Below are 21337 nucleotides of genomic sequence, written 5' to 3' on the forward strand. Positions count from 1 at the left end.
GGCCGGACGGAGGAAGGGAGACTTGTAATGGTGAGAAAGATGGATGGGCAGGGGAATAGAAAGTGAACAGCAGATGAGATGTCATGGAAATAGGGAGATGAGAGTGTTTCAACTGGGAGACGGGTAACAGCATCAAATACTACTGAGAGGAGATCACGTAAGATTGACTGAGAGTATGTTGAATGGGAACAACTAAATCATAGTTTTGATGGGAATGGATGCCAGACTGGAGTATAGTAACAGTCTGCCTTCTGTAGTTCGTATTGGGCAAATGTCTAGAACCTTTGGTTTCCTCTGTGGTCTGAGACAAGTTCCAAGACAGACAGATGAGATAAGGCAAAAAGCTTAGGACGTGATGTTAGAAGACTTCAATTCAAGTCCTGGTATCTCTACTTGTCAGCTGTATTGACCTTACACGATTATTTTTTTATTTCTCTCTCTCTCTCTGTCTCTCCTGCTCCCTCAGTTATGCAATTCTGCAGGAATTGAAATGAAAATAAAAATTAGTCCATAAGTTTATTGTAATAGGACAAAATAGATACAGTATGTGCATTATCTCAGTGCCTGGCACATACATAGAACACAATCAAATGAAGGTATGTATATGTATATTTTCTGCATTTTTCCAAATTCTCTAAAATGGCTGTCATTACTCTTTTAATCAGAGAAAACCAGAATCATAAACTTTATTTTTAAGAAGGGGATATATAACAAAATACATCTGTGAAAGAATCTGGCCGTCCAATTGGTAAGAAAAATTCCCTGGCCAAGTGCTTGGATAGGTTGTTAAATTCCGTGCCCGTAGATTTTACACATTAAAAAATGATAAGATAAAGATGTGACTGTCTCTGGGCTCCCATAGAATTTTATAACTATAATGAATGTTGAAACTTTGATTCATTCTCCTCCTTGGATAGTCTCCTATGCCCACGAAAACCAGCAGTGTCGATTATGATTTCCTCTTTTTTGGCATTTACTGTGAAGCCAAACATAATTTATAAAGAAACACTGAAAACTACCTTTGTCACCACTGATATTTTCCAGTTAGTGAGGTGCCTTTTTAAAATGAAATCTGATGTTTATACAATGGAGAAGAATAGTTATTCTTCTTATGATCTATATTGGAAAAGGTGTGAAACCTATAAGGACCACTAAGAAAATTAATGAGGCTTCAATTTAAAGATGCCAAAATCCAATGTATAAAACTCCAAATAATTTGCTTTACCCAGAGGCAGGGGAGCATAGAAAGAATATCTTGGGCTGGGAATTCGTGTTCAGATACTGCCCTACCTGTAATGAGCTGTGAGTCCCTGAATAAGGCTCTCCTGCTTCATTCCCATTTGCTCTGAGAATAAAAAGATAAAAAAGAAGAAAAGAGGTTGAACCAGTATACATTTTGCCTATAAAATACACCAACTCTAGGATTCTGTAACAAAGTCCAGAAATACCTTTAAGAAAGACTCAGGGGCTTCCCTGGTGGCGCAGTGGTTGAGAGTCCACCTGCCGATGCAGGGGACACGGGTTCGTGCCCCAGTCCGGGAGGATCCCATATGCTGCGGAGCGGCTGGGCCCGTGAGCCATGGCCGCTGAGCCTGCGCGTCCGGAGCCTGTGCTCCGCAACGGGAGAGGCCACAACAGTGAGAGGCCCGCGTACTGCAAAAAAAAAAAAAAAAAAAAAGACTCAGCTAGGGTATTTTAGTGTTTGTTTACACATTATTACCTGTTTGACACAGAACTGGAAGTTGGGAGTTAGTGATCAGGGAAAACTAAAACTCTTTTGTTTGGAGTCAGTGCCAATAGAAAATGAATCTAGACCGAAAATAAAGCATATCTGAAATTACTGAGTAAGTCAGTGGGGAAGTAATGGTAATAAAGGGACAACTAAGTATCTTGCTGCTCTTTTTATAGACACTTAACCAAGAGCTTGAAAACAGGCATTGCTCTGGAGAGAGTTTAATGATTTCTTTTGCTTTAGTTTATTGAATTTAGCTCAATTTTATGGTTTGCCAAGTTATGCTTATCTTAGGAAACTTACGTAAAGACGTTATTAAAATATGAACACATTTTACATTAATAAATGTAGAAATCTTTTAGTAGAAATAAGAAAAGCAGATCATTAAAGGATCTTTTCATGTTTTAGAAAAGCAACCAAATATCACATTCTTCTTTTTTTCTTTTTCTTTCTTTCCTACCTCCCTCCCTTCCTTCCTTCCTTCTTTCTTTCCTTTCTTTCTTTCTTTCTTTCTTTTTATAGTTTGCACTTGTGCATTGTAGGCAACATTACAGATTTTTTTCTCTATTTCTTATTGCCCAAAACAGATCTGGAAACACTGTGGTTACAAAGTAATTGCTTTTAGAGAAGAAGACCATGTCTATACCCACAGGAATATGAATGAGATGTTAAAAGGCGCTCTGATCTTTCCTCTAGACCTAGATCTGTTCTCTCAAAGGTAACTACTGTTAGTCCTTTGGAGTAGATCTTTCCAGCGCTTTCGCTATGGTTTTCACACTCATAAATAAATACTCATGGGAAATATAGGAGTCACTGAGTGTCTTATACTTTTGTTTCAAATTGATTTTACATGACTCATACTGTAACTTTTCTTTCTCATTTTTTAAACTCAGTGCTATGTATTGGACATATACCGCTAAGATTTACCTTATTCTATTTACTCTGTATTTACTCCCCATTACCCTGAAACCATAGTTTATCTAATTTCTCCTCTAAGCAAAATCTTCATTTGAAAATGCCCTTCAGTTTAGATGTAACGTTAGTGATGTTGTTTTAACTCGTAATTTTAGTTTGAATACATTTACATCCACTAATATTAATTCATTTTTTATATTGGTATTTGGATCCAGTCATGTAAATATATAGAATGAAAGTAACTAGATAATGCAGAATGTTGCAGAAGCTATTGTGGACCTCCACATAATTTGTTCTTTAAAAAAAATAATAATGATGATGAGTAAATGAGAAATTTCATTGTGAACAGCATTCGAGACTATACACTCTGACAAATGGAATTACTTTTTGGACTGTTCTGATTATTGGTATAATGCATGAGTGTTGTTCAAACTTTTCTTCTGAAGGGCCCCCTAATGGCAGAGGAAAGCAGTGGGGACTCCATAAGGCTCACACTTAGCCTTAAGCAGTCTGCCAACAAGCAGAAAATTGCCTTGAAGTCTTGTATTTTATCTTAAATATTCATACAAAGTCTTAGTGTAATTTCTTTAAAAAAGGTATTTTATGTTATCTAATATCTAGTAAATTTGACACTACACGAAGATGCAGCATGTTTATCCTGTGGCTTTGAATGCCTGCTAGTGTACTGCTGGATGCCCTTGGAGTCCACGGGCCCTAGTTAGGAAAAGACACAAAATGCTGTTTTATAAGGTGCTCCTATTTAGAAGTATCTGGCAAAATAACTAACATCTGCTCTGTTAAAATAGATTATCCTTGTAATGCAATAGGACCTCAGTTTTCCACATATGTCTTTATCAAGCCTCTGTGCTTAAAAGTAGCAGAAACTCACAGGACTAACTTTATTTTTTTTAAGGGATGAAAACACTTTATTTTTTTAAGTTAATTTTTATTGGACTATAGTTAGTTTATAATGTTGTGTTAGTTTCTGCTGTACAGCAAAGTGAATCAGTTATACATATACATATATCCACTCTTTTTAAGATTCTATTCCCATACAGGTCATTACAGAGTATTGAGTAGAGTTCTCTGTGCTATACAGTAGGTTCTTATTAGTTATCTATTATATGTATAGAAGTGTGTATATGTCAATTCCAATCTCCCAGTATATCCCTACCTGCCTTTTCCCCCTTGGTAGCCATAAGTTTGTTCTCTACATCTGTGACTCTATTTCTGTTTTGTAAATGTAATAGGTTCATTTGTACCATTTTTTAGGTTCTACATATAAGAGGTATCATATGCAACAGGACTAACTTTAATTATTAACGGTGTGTGTGTTGGAGTGGGAGTGGTGATTAAATAGAGACAATGGTGTCTCACAGAACTGATGTCAGAAAGTAGAGTTGCACTGAAGTTGGGATCAGGAAAGGAGACAGAGGTCTGCAAGTGACTTGGGTTCTGTGCCTCTCCTAGCTGACTCCTTTCTTCTCTTGACTTTCCTCTGAGTGCTTCTCTATCTCTTTGCAGACCATGGCCCAATACTACAACCCCTGCAGTAATGGGTCATCTATTCCAATGACAGGATAAATGAACTAGTAGTTTTTGATTCCAATTTTATATTCTCAAGAAAGAGACTGTGCCAAAATCAGTCCCCAAACATGGGTATCCTTGTGCTGGGATGAGAATTCGAGACTAAGAAAAAAATTCAGCGATTAGAAATGTATTATGAACAAATGTCCATTCTCTTGTAATTGGCCTCATTGCGTTTTAGCTTTCCAGAGGGGCCTTCCCATTGCTGTATAACTTTCTATCATTCGAAATACTTATTCTGAGCACCTATGATGTATAACACCTAGTAAATTAATTCATCAGAAGCATGTCTGGCCCATGATCAGGTCCCTCAGTTAAAGTCAGTTAACCTCAGTTAAACAAGGGAAAATGTTGTAATTTAACTGCCCTCCACCTGAAAGTCAGATTCAGTTTGGTGTTCTGAATACAGTTCTGCAAATAATTATCACTTGTACTTGGACATTTATTCAAGGGTAAAAGCAATGTTTTCCCTAATTCCAAGAGAACCTAAACTTTTAATGGTTAAGCTGAATATAGCAAGATCGATAAAGTCACAGTTAGTGAGCGAATAATAAAAGCCACCTTCTCTTCTATAATTTTTAATGAATTGTCTTTATATTTGAGGAAGGAGAAGTCTATGTAAACTATTACATAATCTGCAAATAAAGTCAGTTTTATTTCCTTCTTTTCTTTCATCTCTAGTTCTATTGTAATGGCTAAGAGTCTTTATAATTGTTAAATAAAACAGTAATGTTTGACATGCATGGCTCATCCCCGATTTTAAAGAGAGTGCTTCGGGCTTCCCTGGTGGCGCAGTGGTTGAGAGTCCGCCTGCCAATGCAGGGGACACAGGTTTGTGCCCCGGTCCGGGAAAATCCCACTTGCCGCGGAGTGGCTGCGCCCGTGAGCCAGGGCCGCTGAGCCTGCGCGTCCGGAACCTGTGCTCCGCAACGGGAGAGGCCACAACAGTGAGAGGCCCGCGTACCGCAAAAAAATAAAAAAATAAATGAGTGCTTCAAAGATCTAACCATTTACGACAGTGTTTGTATAACTGATTCACTTTGTTATAAAGCAGAGGCTAACACACCATTGTAAAGCAATTGGACTCCAATAAAGATGTAAAAAAAAAAAAAAGGTACTGTTTATCAGGTTAAGCAACCTTCTGTTCCTAATGAATTAAGAAATTGTATGGGTTTTTTTTCTAAATAGGTACTAAATTCTATCACTTTTTTGGTATCAACTGGGATAATCATATTAATTTTTCTCTCTTTAAATCTGATATTATTGTGAAAAGTAGTTATGAATTTTTAAATAATAAACCATTCTCACATAATTGAGATAAACCCAGTTTTATCTTGGTTATTATAATATTAATAATATTGTTGGGTTCGCTTTGGTAAGTTTTTTAAAGCAATTTTAATTTGTATATTAATTAGTGTAATGGACTTCTAATTGTTCTTTCGCATGATGTGTTGGTGTCAGGATAAAACTAATTTGGTGTCAGGCTAACACTGACCTGTATCTCCTTTTCTGTTAAATGGAAGAAGATATGTGAAATTTGGATCTGTTACTTGAAATTTTGGTAGCACTCATCTGTGAAATCACGTCTGGTTTCCACTGGAGGGGTGAATTCTTAGGTCAGTTTTGGTAACTTATTTTTCTAGGTATTTCATTTAGGTTTTCAAAATTGTTGGCATATCGTCATTGATAGTATGCTTTTTGCTGCTTTCACAGCTCTACTTTTTCTGTCATGTACTGTCTTCACTCATAATAGTTTTTATTTATATTTTCTCGCTTTTCTTGATCAATCTTAACAGACATTTGTTTATTTTGTTTTTTCAAAGAATCAACTTTTGGCTTTATCGATCTGTATTGCATTCTGTTTTATTAACATCGAATATTTATTACCTCTTTCTACTTTCCTTGTTCTATATTATTATTTTTTGTAAATTTATAAGTTGAATACTTAGATCAGTAATTGAGATTTGTTATCTAGTATTTTTTTTTTTGCAGAAACATAAATTCATGAGGTAATGAAAATACCTCCAATACAAAGGAAATGCTGGTTTTACTCCCATGATATGTAAATATGCTTTTGGGTTTTGCACGCATCTATTCATTCATGAGGTATTTATAGAGTTCCCATTGTTTGTCACTTCTCTATTTTGCAGTTGAACAAGGCATAACCTAAAAATCTCAAGGAGTTAGTCTTTTTCATTTAAAGATAGAAACTGTTATTTTTGTTTCATTGAGATATAATCATTATACAATAAAATGTACAAATATGAAGCATTTAATTCATTATTTGAAAAATTATATATACTCCAAACAAGATGTAAAACATTCATCCCCCCCTCCCCCCAGAAATTTCCCTTCAGCCCCTTTCCAGTCCACCTCCTTGGGAACTATGGTTTCTATCATCATAGATCAATCTGGCCTATATTTGAATTTCATATAAATGGAACCACACAGTATATACTCAAGTATGTATTGCTTCTCTAACTTAACATAGTGTTTTGGACAAAAATATCCAGCTGTTGCATCTATCGTGTGTTTATTTTTCTTTATCTTCTAGTATCATTCCATTCCATAGATACATGACAATTCGTTAATCCTCTTTCCTGCTGATGGATACTTGTTTCATTCCCCCAGTTCTAAGTGATTTTTAATGAGGTTGGTATAAACTTACTTTACAATATTTTGGTCAGCATACTATTTCATTTCTTTGGTATAAATATTTAGGAATGTAATTTCTGGGTTGTAGGGTAGATATATGTTTCAGTTTTTAACAGTGATTCTCAGAATATGGTCTATGGATCTCTGGGAACCTTAAGACCGGCGGTGGGGAGGTTCCAAAGGTCAAAACCATTTTTGTGATAGTACTAACCAGACATTTACCTTTTTCACTGTGTTGACGTTTACAGTAACGATGCAAAAGTAATGTTGGGTAAAAAATGAATGAAGCCTTACAAGCAGTTGTGGTATGACTGTATTATACTCTCCACCACACACCTTCAGTACACCAGTTTTAATTAAGAATGTCCTTGATGAATCAGTAAAAATTATTAATTTTATTAAAATTGACACTTGAGTACTCATCTTTTCAATAGCCTGCAGAAAGCTCTTCTGCTACATACTGAAGTATGATAGTTGTCTCAAGGAAATGCGTTTGTGCAATTGTTTTGAGTTACAAGGTGAACTAGCTGCTTTTCTTCATGCAGCACCAATTTTTTTATTGACAAACTGATTATTCAGGCTTGTATAGTTGGCAGATACTTTCCTGTAAATGAACAAGATAAACCTGTCATTTCAAGGACAATAACTGACTCTATTTGTTGTTAATGATAAAATTTTAACTTTGAAGCAAAAATTAGAATTTCAGAAAACATGTATTAGCTACCGTGAGCTTAACAGCTTTTCAGTATTTCTGATGACTTTGGTGGTGATATTACCAAATGTGATATCAAAAGACTGTATAATAAAATTAGTCATCATTTGGAAGATCCACATAACTCAGAGAACCAGTGTTTTCCAAATGGTCATTCATTGCCTGGTGTTAAAAATCATGCATGAGGGGCTTCCCTGGCGGCGCAGTGGTTGAGAGTCCACCTGCCAATGCAGGGGACACGGGTTCGTGCCCCGGTCCAGGAAGATCCCACATGCTGCGGAGTGGCGGCACCCATGAGCCATGGCCACTGAGCCTGCGTGTCTGGAGCCTGTGCTCTGCAACGGGAGAGGCCACAACAGTGAGAGGCCCATGTACCGCCAAAAAAAAAAAAAAAATCATGCATGAGGTAAATTCAATTAATAATATAAGATGGACCAATAGATTTTAATGTAATTGAGTACACAAAATTTAATTGATATTGTTTGATACAACACTGCAACTCGCTTTCATGAATACTACTACCACTAAGTGTTCATTTAGTATCTACAAAAATATCCATAATTATCTGAAAAAGGCTATTAAAATAGTCCTTTCTTTCCCAATGTCTTTCTCTCTAAGACAAGATTTTCTTCATATACTTCATCCTAAACTGCATTAAGAGAGCAAATGCAGAGAAGGAGATACAAATCCAGCTATCTTCTTTTAAGCCAGATTTTAGAGATTTACAATAATGTGAAACAGTGCCACTCTTGCTAATTCTTTTTGTTTTGATAAATGTCATTTCTCATTAAAATATGATATTTTAAATGAATTAATAAGGAAATATTTTAAATTTTTCTCAGTTTTAATTTCTAGCATGGTAAATATTGATAGATAATACCATATAAACAAAATCTCCTTGGGCTTCTTAAGAATTAAGAGAGTAAAGGGGTCCTGACTAAAAACTTTGAGAACCACTGTTTTATAAAAAAACTACCAAATGAGTCTTCAATGTGATTGTATCATTTTATATTCTTACCAGCATTGTATAAGCATTTCACCTTCGCCAACATTTGCTCTTTTTAATTAAAAAAAATGAACCATTCTATTGGTGTGAAGTCATATCTTATTGTAGTTTCAGCTTGCTTTTCTCTGTAGCATCTTTTAATACCTAGCGGCCATTTCTGTATCTTTTGTGATTTGTATGCTTGAGTTTTGGCCTATTGTTTTATTGGATTATTCATCATTTTATTGTTTAGTAGAGCTTTTGTCTATTTTGAACACATTTTTTTCATTAGATATATCCTATAAATGTCTTTTTCCTACCGTGTAACTTACCTACTCATTTCCTTAGTGGTATCTTTTGATGAGCAAAAATTTTAAATTTGATTAAGTCTAATTTATATATATATGTATTTTTTAATGGTTTCTGTGTGTCTACTCAGAATTTGCAAATGTATTCTCCTTTATTTTTTCTAAAAGCTTTATTGTTCTGGGTTTTATCTTTAGATTTGTGATCCATATCGAGTTAATTTTGGTGTATGGAGTAAGAGATGGAGTTATTTTTTTCTTAAAGCTATCCAATCATTCTAACAATAGATTAAAAAGAAATCTTTTCTCACTGAATGGATGGCAATTTCTATTGACTACCCTATTCTTTACTTTTATATGCATCTACTTTATATGAATGCCACATGGTCTTGATTACTGTAGCCTTATAGCAAGTCTTGAAATCAGATAGCCTAAGTCCTTTAAATATGTTCCTTTTTAAAAGACTGTTTGGTTATTCAATATTCTTTGCATTTCCAAATTAATTTTCAAAGTCTTATTTAGTTCATCAAGTTATTGGATTACATTTGCAAATATTTTGTGAGGATTTTGTGTCTATAGTCATGAGGGATGTTTTCATTTCTTATAAGATATTTTTATTGGTTTATGAACAAGGCTATATTGACCTCATAAAACGAACAGGAACTTTTCTTCCTTTATTTTCTGAGTTTCTGTAGTATTAGTGTTATGGATTTGACTGTTTCTTCTTCTCCTAACTCTAAAAGTATTTTGATTTATGAGTTTGGGACCTCTGTTTTTAGATACGTACATATTATTATGTTTCTTTGGTAAATTGATTCTTCTGTCATTATTTCTATTAATACTCTGTTTTCAATCTACTGTGTCTGGAAGTAATATAAAAACACCAGTTTTCCTTTGCTCAGTGTTTGCGTGGTATATATTTTTTCATTTCATCTTAAAATTTGAATCTATCTGTGTCCTCATAATAAAAGTGTGCTTCCTATAAAGATCTAATATTTGGATTTTACATTTTTATCCAGTGTAGCAATCTATGCCTTTTACATGAGTGTTTTTTTTTAATTTTATTGGAGTATAGTTGCATTACAATGTTGTGTTAGTTTCAGGTGTACAGCAAAGTGATTCAGTTATACATATACATATATTAATTCTTTTTCAGATTCTCTTCTCATATAGGGTATCACAGAATATTTAGTAGAGTTCCCTGTGCTATACAGTACATCCTTGTTGGTTATCTATCTTATATGTAGTAGTTGTGTGTATGTTAATCCCAGCCTCATGATTTATCCCTCCCCCCCAAGTTTCCCCTTTGGTAACCATAAGTTTGTTTTCAATATTTGTAAGTCTGTTTCTGTTGTGTAAATAAGTTCATTTGTATCATTTTTAAAATTAGATGCCACATATGAGTGATATCATATGATATTTGTCTCTGTCTGACTTACTTCACTTACTATGATAATCTCCAGGTCCATCCATGTTGCTGCAAGTTGAATTATTTCATTCCTTTTTATGGCTGAGTAATATTCCATCACATATATGTACCACATCTTCTTTATCCATTCCTCTGCTAATGGACATTTAGGTTGCTTCCTTGTCTTAGCTATTGTAAATAGTGCTGCAGTGAACATTGGGGTGCATGTATCTTTTCAAATTATAGTTTTCTCCAGATATATGCGCAGGAGTGGGATTGCTGGGTCATATGGTAGTTCTATTTTTAGTTGTTTTTTTTTTTTTTTTTTTTTTTTTAGTTTTAGTTTTTTAAGGAACCTCCATACTGTTCTCCATAGTGGTTGTACCAATTTACATTCCCACCAGCAATGTAGGAGGGTTCCCTTTTCTCCACACCCTTGCCAGCATTGTTTGTAGACTTTTTGATGATATGGCCATGGAATGTTTTAATTATTTTCATTTAATCTAATCATTGATAAGTTGGATTTAAACATTATATCCTTTAATATTATTCCTTTAATTTTTTTCTTTCTTGTTTTTATCTTTCCATTGTTTTTTATGACTTTTTTTTAGTGATATATATATAGTATTTTATTTTTTCTTCTGTATTTATTTTTTTAAATTAATTTTTATTGGAGTATACTTGCTTTACAATGTTGTTAGTTTCTGCTATACAACAAAGTGAATCAGCTATACATATACATATATCCCCCTTTTTTGGATTTCCTTCCCATTTAGGTCACCACAGAGCACTGAGAAGAGATCCCTCTGCTATACAGGAGGTTCTCAGTAGTTATCTATTTTATACATAGTGTCAATAGTGTATATATGTCAATCCCAATCTCCCAATTCATCCCACTCCCCCACTTTCCCCCTTGGTATCCATATGTTTGTTCTCTACGTCTGTTTCTACTTTGCAAATAAGATCATCTATACCATTTTCCTAGATTCCACATATATGCATTAATATACGATATTTGTTTTTCTATTTCTGGCTTACTTCACTCTGTATGACAGTCTCTAGGTCCATCCACATCTCTGCAAATGACCCAATTTCGTTCCGTTTAATGGCTGAGTAATATTCTATTGTATATATGTACCACATCTTCTTTATCCATTCCTCTGTTTTAGATTGTTTCCATGTCTTGGCTATCATAAATAGTAAAAGTAGTATTGTAAATAGTAAAAATATGGAGCACTTCACAAATTTGCGTGTCATCCTTGCTCAGGGGCCATGCTAATCTTCTCTGTATCATTCCAATTTTAGTATATGTGCCGCTGAAGCAAGCACTGTATTGATTTTTAATATTTGTTTTAGTAGTTTCTCTAGAGCTTATAATATTCATCTTTAAGTTATCACAGTCAGCTCTTAAGTGTGTGACTTCAAAACCAGTGTTAAAATTTTATAACATAGCATAAATCCATTTGTTTCCTCTTGCCTTTTGTGCTCTTATTATCTTCTATTTTATCAGTACATATGCCAATAAATAAATGCTATTAAGTTGGCCAAAAAATTCATTTGGGTTTTTCCGTAAGATGTTTTGAAAAACCTGAATAAACTTTTTGGCCAACCCAATAGTTTTGCTTTAAACAATCAATAGCATTTTAAACAAATTCAATAAAATATATAAATATGCAAACGTAAATAAGAATTACTCATTTTACATTTAACCTAGGTATTCATATTTTCTGTTACTCTTCATTTCTTTCCAGAGGTCCGAGGTTCCTTCTGGTATTAATTATTTTCAACCTGAAAAACGTCTTTCTGCATTTTTTGTAGTGAGAGTGCTGAAGATCGTTTTTCACCTTTTGTCTGAGCATGTCTTTATTTTTCTTTATTGTTTAAAGTTAATTTTTATAGTATATGGAGTTGTAGGTTGACAATCCCACTTTTTTCCCCCACTCTCAACATTTTACTTACAGATACTGTTTTATGTCTTCTTGTTTTCCTTTTAGTATAGTGCTCCCAAATGTGTCTCTTTTCTTTGGCTTCTTTTAAAATTTTTTTCATATGTTTGTTTTTCTAGCATTTTGACTGCTAATAGGCTTAGATGTGGTTTTCTTTCTATTTAACCTGTCTGGGGTTCACTGAGATTTGTGGATCTGTGGGTTGATAGTTTTCATCAGTTTTGAAAAATTCTTGGTCATCTTTTCTTTAAATGTTTCTTTTGCCCATTTTCTCTCTCCTCTTCTGAAAATATAATTATGTGTAGATTTCAGCTTTTGATATTGCCTCACAGGTTTTGGTAATTATATTCTTAAAAAACTTTTTTTACTCTATTTTTATTTGTGTTTAAATTTGGATAATTTCTGTTCACCTGTCGTCTGATTCACTGATCTTTTCACCTGCTATGGCCAATCTGCCATTATTCCAAATTTAATGAATTTCTCATTTCTGATTTTTTTTTTAATTTCTAAAATTTCTAGTTGGTTCTTTTTTATAGTTTAATTTTCTGTATTTATATTTCTCTTCTATTCAGATGTTGTTCATCTTTTTTGCTAGGTATTTTGGCAATTTTAACATAATTTAAATTCTTGTTTGATAATTCCAGTATCTTGGACCATCTCTGAGTTTGCTTTTATTGTGTTTTAATTTGTTTTACAGTCTTTTTAATTGAGGAGCTTTATTTTACCCCCCTAAATTCCTATCTTTCATTATTTTTCTTTAGGGGGCCATAATTATCCCTATATTAGTATTTCTACGTCTGTCCTCCATATCACTTAACTTTACTTTTATATTTTATATTTTCTCATAATTTTCTCTTCTTCTGAAGAATTTCTATTCTTATTCTTCCAGTTTTCGAAATTGTTTCTTAGCTATGTCTGTCCTACTATTTATTCTATGTACTCCAGTCTTAATTCAATAGTTATGTTTTTCATACCACAGGCTAGGTCTGCCTTAACCACTTTTGGGGGTTAGAGGTGGATATTGCCCAAATTAGAGATATCCAGGAACCAGAAAACTTAAAATTACTTCTCAGTCCATGAAAAATCCCTTCTCTCAGCACCTCAGTCTGGGAACAAGACAGTTAAGAAGAGATGCTTAGATTGAAATTAACCAGCCATAGAGGCTTAGAGGGAAAGGAGTGAGGAAATAACTGCCCCAGTTAGTTTCAACCCATCCTCAGTTTTCAGCTCTTTACAAGTGTGAAACTTCTGACAGCATATACCTAAATTTTGTATTTCTTTTTTTATCTGTTAATATTTTTCTTTTAATGGAAGAATTTAGTCTACTTCTATCTATTGAAAATATGGCATATTATGACCTATTTCTAATAATTTGTTTCAGTTTGTCCCACTTCCCTGATTTTGTCTCTGGGCACATCTATACTAGAGATTTGAGTCATGGTAGGTGTAAGGATAGATACTCTTTGTTCTAAAGCAATGGTAGGGAAAAATCAAGAATTGAGCTCCAACCGTTTCTTTATTTTGTTATCCTTCTACATCCAAACTGAGTTCTTCTTGCCCCAGGTTAAACCCTCATCCCATATACACCATTGCAAAGTAGCCTGCTTTCATTCTAAGGATTTTCACAATTTTCTATGCTTTCTTTCGATAATCTCTCCTGGACTGATCTTGAAGAAAAGAGTCAGCAGTTATGAGTTCAGCAGCATGGTAGGATCTGGAGCTAGACCCTAGTGTATTTTGATGAATAATCTTATCATAACCACTTGTCTTTTGGAATTCCTTTCCAAACTGAAGACCTTGGCAAGTTACTCTTCAGTCTGATGGAGGACCTTATGTTTTATCCATCCAGTAGGTTATTTTATTAGCCACGACCTGGAAAATAAATGGATCATCATTGAAACCAGCAGCTTCTATGAAAAATGAATTTCAGTGAATGATGATATGATGATCAGTTTGTTTTTTTTTTGCGGTACATGGGCTTCTCACTGCTGTGGCCTCTCCCATTGCGGGGCACAGCCTCCGGACGCGCAGGCTCAGCGGCCATGGCTCACGGGCCCAGCCGCTCTGTGGTATGTGGGATCCTCCCGGACTGGGGCACGAACCCGTATCCCCTGCATCGGCAGGCGGATTCTCAACCACTGCGCCACCAGGGAAGCCTGATGATGAGTTTTAACGTAGGATTTCTGATCAAGCAAACCTAGTGAAATTCCTAGTGAATTCTCCTAGAATTCTACTTAGAAAGTTTTTTTTAATGAAAGAAAAAAGAGAAAGAACAGGTAAGAAGTGTAGAGGAGCTTGGAGACTCCATTATATGTATGAGTTAGAGAAGAAGAAAATTGAGTTAAATTTTGAAAAGTAACATTGAAGAGATAATAACAAAGAACTTTCCAGAAGTAAAGTCAAACATCCTAAGATTAAAAGTGAACTTCACTTTGGGATTGACATATATACACTAATATGTATAAAATGGATAACTAATAAGAACCTGTTGTATAAAAAAATAAATTAAATAAAATCCAAAAATTAAAAAAATGAAGGCAATAGGTTATCCAGAAATACACAGAGCATGAATATATATGTATTTATAATTTAGTATGAATAAAGTTATATCTATAAAAAAAAAAGTGAACTTCAAATCCTAAAGAGGTGAGACTAAAAATAAATCCTTTTCAGCCATTTGTAGTGAAACTTTAGACCATCAGGGAAAGAGGAGATCATATTCAAAACTACCAGAGAGAAAATACACATTACCTGTAGGGGAATTAAATTGTCTATTAGTATAAGCAGTTTCTCTGGAAAATATAGACATTGAATTTGCTGGGAGGGAATATGTACTAAGTTTTCATAAGGGTCTTGGAGTATAGCTATCATTATTATCAAAGTCTCTGGAATAATATCAAAGTCTCCAGTTTCAAATTCTAATGTTATCACTTCCTAGATCCTGAGACCTTGAACATATTATTCACCATTTTAAGTATTTCTTTCCTCTTTGGACAAATGACCAAACCTAAGATGCCCATCTCAGAGTTGCTGTGAAATTTACTAGATAATGCATAAAAAGTACGTAGCACAGCAAGTGTCACCTGGGAAGCATTAAAATGTCACCACAGATGCAGAGAGTAAGGTTTGGAAACCCCAACAGTTTGGACATTTTAACCAAGCACAAAGAGCTGCCTAAGCCTTCTACAATCTTAGCTCCACAAAGCAGGGAATTTTTTCAATTTTATTTGTTATGGTTCCCCCCACCACCAAGAACAGTGCCTGGTATATAGTAGACATCAGGTAAATGTCTGGTAAGTGAATGAATAAACAAATTCTTCATGTGAAATTGAAGCTGTAATGAAGAAAATAGAGAATACTAGAAATGAAGAGTACTTATTCCAACATACACAGTCACCTTTACCAAACCAAACTTGGGTCCTCTCACCCATGTGCAATGAAGCCAATCTACTGACACTGGGTTGTGGTGAAGGAAAGTACAGCGTTTACTGCAGGGCATCAAGCAAGGAGAATGGGCAGCTCATGCTGAAAAGACTCAAACTCCCTGAGGGCTTTCAGGGAAGGGGTTTTAAAGGCAAAGTGAGGGAACAGGCTTCAGGGTGTGTGATCAAGTCGTGCACAGTTCTTGGATGGGTTGGCATCAAGGTGAAGGTTCAAGCATCATCACCCTTCTGGTTTCAACCAGTCTAGGATCTATGTTTTATAGTCAGCAGTCTTCATCTGGTGGAGGTCTGCTTCCTGTGAAAACAACTTAGGAATGTGTGTCAGGCCTTTATATCTTTCAGGGAACTGGGAGTTCGGTAATTCTGCTCTGCAGCTGGTTTATAGTCAAAATTGTTACCAGTTTCCCGGCCCAACAAGTATTCTTAGTTTCTACACCCTCACATTTCCTAATCATTAACTCTTGATCCAGCCTTTAGAGACCAAAGGGAGGCCTGGGAAACGAAAGCAAAAGCCTTTTACTTCAAAGGACAGGGACACAGGGGCTTGTATATGTTTCAGTCCCCCCTTTTCTTTGATACTCCTCAATTTTGAGGGGAACAGGTTCAAGAAAAGAAAGGGAGTAAAGTTTAAGATAGAGAAGTCATTCATAAACTCAGCAGAGGAACTCAGTTTTAGGGGGACCTGGGTTTCATCACCATTATCATTCAGTGGATTAGACAAATGGGGAGAAGCAAGCAGCTAGATAACAACAGTGACAGGGCAGCAGAGGAGGACTAGAACCCAAGTCTTTTTGATCTTGGCTGATTACACTGTACCACAGAAGGCAAATAAGTATACGCAATAGCTTTGCAACAGTCTCTGAATTCCAGGCTCAGTCCTATCCCTTGTTAGAATTGGGAATTCTTTACTTCTTTTAAAAAGGTGTGTCAATCTGATTCTCAAGCTCCTGCTCCGAATAGCGTTGCTCTACTCTTAGTCTTTGTAGGAGAGACAAAAAAGTTTTAAAATGAAACCAACGTACAGTGTTGGCGATGGATATGAAAAAGTCTAAGATAATTTGATTCCCAATTGCTAAATTAGAGAGAGTGGATTTACTGGTTTTTTGGGAAGCTGACTACATTAAACACAATTAACCCTGTTCATCAGGTGTTTTCTTACAGCAACATGAAAATGGTTACACATGTCTGAGGTTTGAGATGTCTCATTGCTACTTTCTGTTGCCAGTTGACTGTTTGAGCCAAATAAATTGGTGTTTGAGCTTTCTCACTGGTGAAAAAATCTCCAGACTATTAAATAAGTTTTGTTTCTTCCCTTCATTGAACTTAAGAAAATTTATTAGTAATTATAGTAGTATATCATGCATTTCTCAAAGAGAATGTAGTGACCTTCCCATTTTTACCCCAACATTTTTCTTTGCTTCACAAATCACCGACTGCACAAGCATAATGGGATCAGAAGTAGACAGAACTGCTAGATAAGTGATCTAATATATTAATTCCTGACAAAAGAGAAATCCTGGGAAGTCTGAGGGTAATAGCTTGCAATTTTCTCATGAATCAGCTAGTATGTAAAAGCAAACATTTGAGCATTTATCTTATAAATAAAGAATATTATTGATAGGGATAGTTATCAGGAAGTAAAACTGACCAGGACTATGGCGCATATAACATTTAGATCTGTAAAATTTTGTCCTTGGAAAATTGTGCTTGATAGAAATATTTGAATCAAGAGAAAACTCAGAGTTAATGCTTGTTATGGTCAAAATGTTTAATAAAACCCTCCATGACGTTTACTCAGAAAGGCTTGATCGTGGTGAAAATAACTTTAACAAAATAAAAAAGAAATCAGAAAAAATAACTACTTTATAATTTTGGATAGAATATTGGTCAACAAATTAAATTGGCTTGATATAGTTCATACGAAATTATTTCTCAATTAAAAAGGTCATCTATGATGATATAATGATAATAGTGTATTCGCAAACGTGAGTCAAAACATCCTCAGGGTCAAATGGCAGGGTCCAAACTGGGGTTAAAGTGTTTTGGACTTGTGCAGGACATTCAAATATGAAATATAAGCTGCAAAACATTGTCAAGAAGCACTGCATACCATGTCTCTTTGGTAATTTGTTGCAAATATTCATTCCGTTCTACGCCCAGCTCTGTGTAAACTACAGCCAGTCATGAACTCTCTCAAGCTCGATTTCCTCATAAGTAAGATGGGAATATCACATGTCCCTGATTCACTGGGCAGAGCTAATTTAGTAACAGATAAGTTGGCACCTGATTAATCACTTAACAAATGATAGTTTCCTCAATCAAGGTAACTCTGTCCCATTCTGTTGTAAGTCTACGTGTTGTTGAGTAGTGGAATTCTCACCATTCTTCCCAGATTCTAAGGCTTCCCTTAAAACCCATCGTCACTTGATTTTCTTCCTGATCATGTCACATTTCAAAATTGATGCTCTGCTCTGAAGCCTTCACCCCTACCCTAAGTATTTGAAGAAATGTATAAAGTTATCACCAGTTACAGGGCAAACCAAGACATGAAACTCACTGGGAAATGGGTTGGCCTCTGTACCTAATGTTTCTGACCTCACCTTCTTTCCAGGTTTTGCAGCAGGTTGTCAGAGGCCAGCCTGAGACAAAGCTCTACTTCTCTTCCCTGGGAACAAAGAGGGGCACCCTACACAGTGATGCCGTGTGTTCTGGTGCCTTTTTCCCTCCACTCTGTCTAGCCCCAGTGAAGGCAGCTCCAGAGACAGTACCTGATACAAAGCTCGGCAGGAATATAACTGCATGTTGTTAGTGGTTTAGGTCTACTGCTAGAGTCTCCATCAAGTAAACTGACAAAACCTAATGGCATATGATAGAATTCAGATCTGAAAAATTGGACCAAACCAAATTTAGAAGTTCATATTAGAGTTTGGTCTTTTGAGCTGTCTTTTTTGTTTGTTTTTACCTGTAAATTATTGAAATGCACAATAATATAAAAAGTAAGCCAAGGCAATAGTACTATTAAAAGTAATAAAGGGCTTCCCTGGTGCGCAGTGGTTGAGAGTCCGCCTGCCGATGCAGGGGACACAGGTTCATGCCCCGGTCCGGGAAGATCCCACATGCCGAGGAGCGGCTGGGCCCGTGAGTCATGGCCGCTGAGCCTGCGTGTCCGGAGCCTGTGCTCCGCAACGGGAGAGGCCACAACAGTGAAAGGCCCGCATACCGCAAAAAAAAAAAAAAATGCTTGACTTAAAAGTAATAAAAAATCATACTTTATGAAATAAGTTAGCTGATAAGTATCTTGGAGGTCGTCTAGTTTCAACATTAAATTTTAGAGCTGAAGCCCCCCAAATTGAGTGATCTCTCCATGGTCCGCTAGTTATCTGTTATTTGTGGAGGCCGGGTTAAGACTTCTGCAGCATGTAGTGTGTTTGGTACAGATAAGACTTCAGAGCCTGCTATCTGAGGACCTGGGCTTGAATTTCCAATACTTACTGGTTACACAACACACAGAAAAGTCCCTTCCTGTCCCTAAGCCTCAGTCTCCTTCTCCTACTGTATAGGACTGTGAAAAGGACTAAGTCACCTCACACGATGAGAGCACATTATAAAGCAGTGGTTCCCAACCTGTTTGGCACCAGGGACCGGTTTCGTGGAAGACAGTTTTTCCAGGGACGGGGTGGGTGGGGATGGTTCAGTCGGTAACGCGAGCGATGGGGAGCGATGGGGAGCGGCAGATGAAGCTTCGCTTGCTCACCCGCTGCTCACCTCCTGCTGTGCAGCCCGGTTCCTAACAGGCCACGGCTCCGGGTTTGGGGACCCCTGTTATAAAGTACCTAGCACTCAAGAAATGTTAGCTATTGTTAGTGTTGGTCCACGGTCATATAGATGGTGGGAGAGACCATACTCAGGCCTCCTTTCTGATATAAACACTGAATCACTTTCTTTTTAACATCAGCCAAAGTCAGGCAACATTCAAATAAGGTTAAACATGTTGCGTCTACCATTGGCTGGCATTGATAAAATAGATTAAGCTAAGATAAGGAATTTCTAATGGAGGTAGCTCTTTGGAAGGAAGGAAAACCATCTCAACTCTTCTCAAGTGACTCCACAAAAATAAACAACTACTCTTATTGTCATCTCTGTGAAGAGTCCATGCATAAGTGCTTTGGGGAAAGATATTTCCAGTTTCAGGATGTTTTTGGAGAACATCAAGGGTAGGAAATTCGAATCAGTGAATGACCTTCCCAAGGAAGCTGGGGCACTTAGGGCTGAGCTTCCGTGGCCTTTCCAAGTGGGAAAAGGATCGGCATGCTGCCATCCTGTCTGGAGGGATCCTGGCGCTTGTGAGGAGAAGTGGATTGATCTCCACCTTTGCTCTGGTCTTACCTGATGCTAAGAAAAGTCATCATTTCTCTGAGACAGGAGTTTCTTATGCCGGGATCTAGGCATAGGCCTTGGAGGACGAGGGTGCAGGTGTTCAGAGCCTTTTAAAATCATATATAAATGTGCATGTATTTGTTTTTCCCTGGCATAGTATATAGCTTTGAGGTCATTCCCTAGTTTGAAAATATTAAAAACGACTGCTTTGGAGTACCTTTTAGCTTAAGAGTAAAAGAGATGTGTGTGTGACTTTTTATTTGCCAAGGAGAGCAGTCCTTGGAAGCTATTTCTGTGAAGAGACCATGATCCAATTACTTACTGCATTTGTAAGGTTGTCATGTTCTTGTTTGGAGCATAGGTAAATGAGGACACCCAATTCTGCCCTCCCCGGGGACTGAACATAATTCCAAGAACATGATGGATTCCTGCTGTCCCCTTACTGACAGTCTGAAGTCAGCTGGCTAAATGCAGCAGTGGCCCAGGCAAATTTTGCAACAGGTGCAGTGGGTACGCCCATGAGTTGCCATATTTTCCAGATGGGTCACGCCTAGGCAGCACACCATCACTCTGGTAACAGAATATGACTTCTGGCAACTTATGTCTTAAAGCTCATGTCTAAAAGAGAGAGGATGAAATCCCATGCTAAACTTTGGCTTTCCTTTCTTAGCAGAAGCAGAATTCCACTTGTCTTGGACTTTTCCATTCAAATGAGAGTCCTGGGGAGATCCAAAGATAAGGTCCCCATTATAACAACATCCATGAGAAGAGCACAGTGCACTTAGTTCCAAAGCTGAGGAATGCCTTTTGTTCTTGCAGAGAACTGAGTCTTCTTCTTTCTGCTCAAGACTGTATATTTTCTGTATCTTGGCAGTAGAATTCTTGCTTGCTTCTTTGTTTTGAATGCTCAGGAGCCAAGGGGGATTCAATGGCAGTTGCCTTTTAGATCAGGGGAAGGCAAACTGTGGCCCACAGCCTACTTTTATAAATAAAGTTGTATTTTTGTTATAAACACAGACATGCTCATTTGTTTATGCATTGTCTCTAGCTGCTCATTGTGAGTGCTAAAATGGCAAACTTCAGTAGTTGCAGAGAGATGGTATGACCTGAAAAGCCCAAAATATTTAATACAGGGCTTTACAGAAAAAAAAAGTTTGTGGGCCTTTGCTTTAGAGGGTGAAAGACTGACCTGCAGAAATTGGACATTTTCTTTCCTTATACCTTCTGTAGGATGAATTTAGCTGCATAAAAGAGAGAAATAGAAGTGGGGTC

General features: G+C 36.3%; 1 protein-coding gene and 1 non-coding gene across 2 annotated transcripts in view; one reads left to right on the forward strand and one right to left on the reverse strand.

The window, feature by feature from the left end:
* SGCD (sarcoglycan delta) overlaps positions 1-21337 on the forward strand; it is a 618034-nt gene that overhangs the window by 137739 nt on the left and 458958 nt on the right. The window lies entirely within an intron of this gene.
* On the reverse strand, positions 11522-11628 carry LOC115840837 (U6 spliceosomal RNA). The gene has a single exon (XR_004034595.1). It is a non-coding gene; the product is annotated as a U6 spliceosomal RNA (small nuclear RNA).

This window comes from Globicephala melas, chromosome 3 (genome assembly GCF_963455315.2).
Source record: "Globicephala melas chromosome 3, mGloMel1.2, whole genome shotgun sequence".
NCBI classification, from domain to species: Eukaryota; Metazoa; Chordata; class Mammalia; order Artiodactyla; family Delphinidae; genus Globicephala; species Globicephala melas.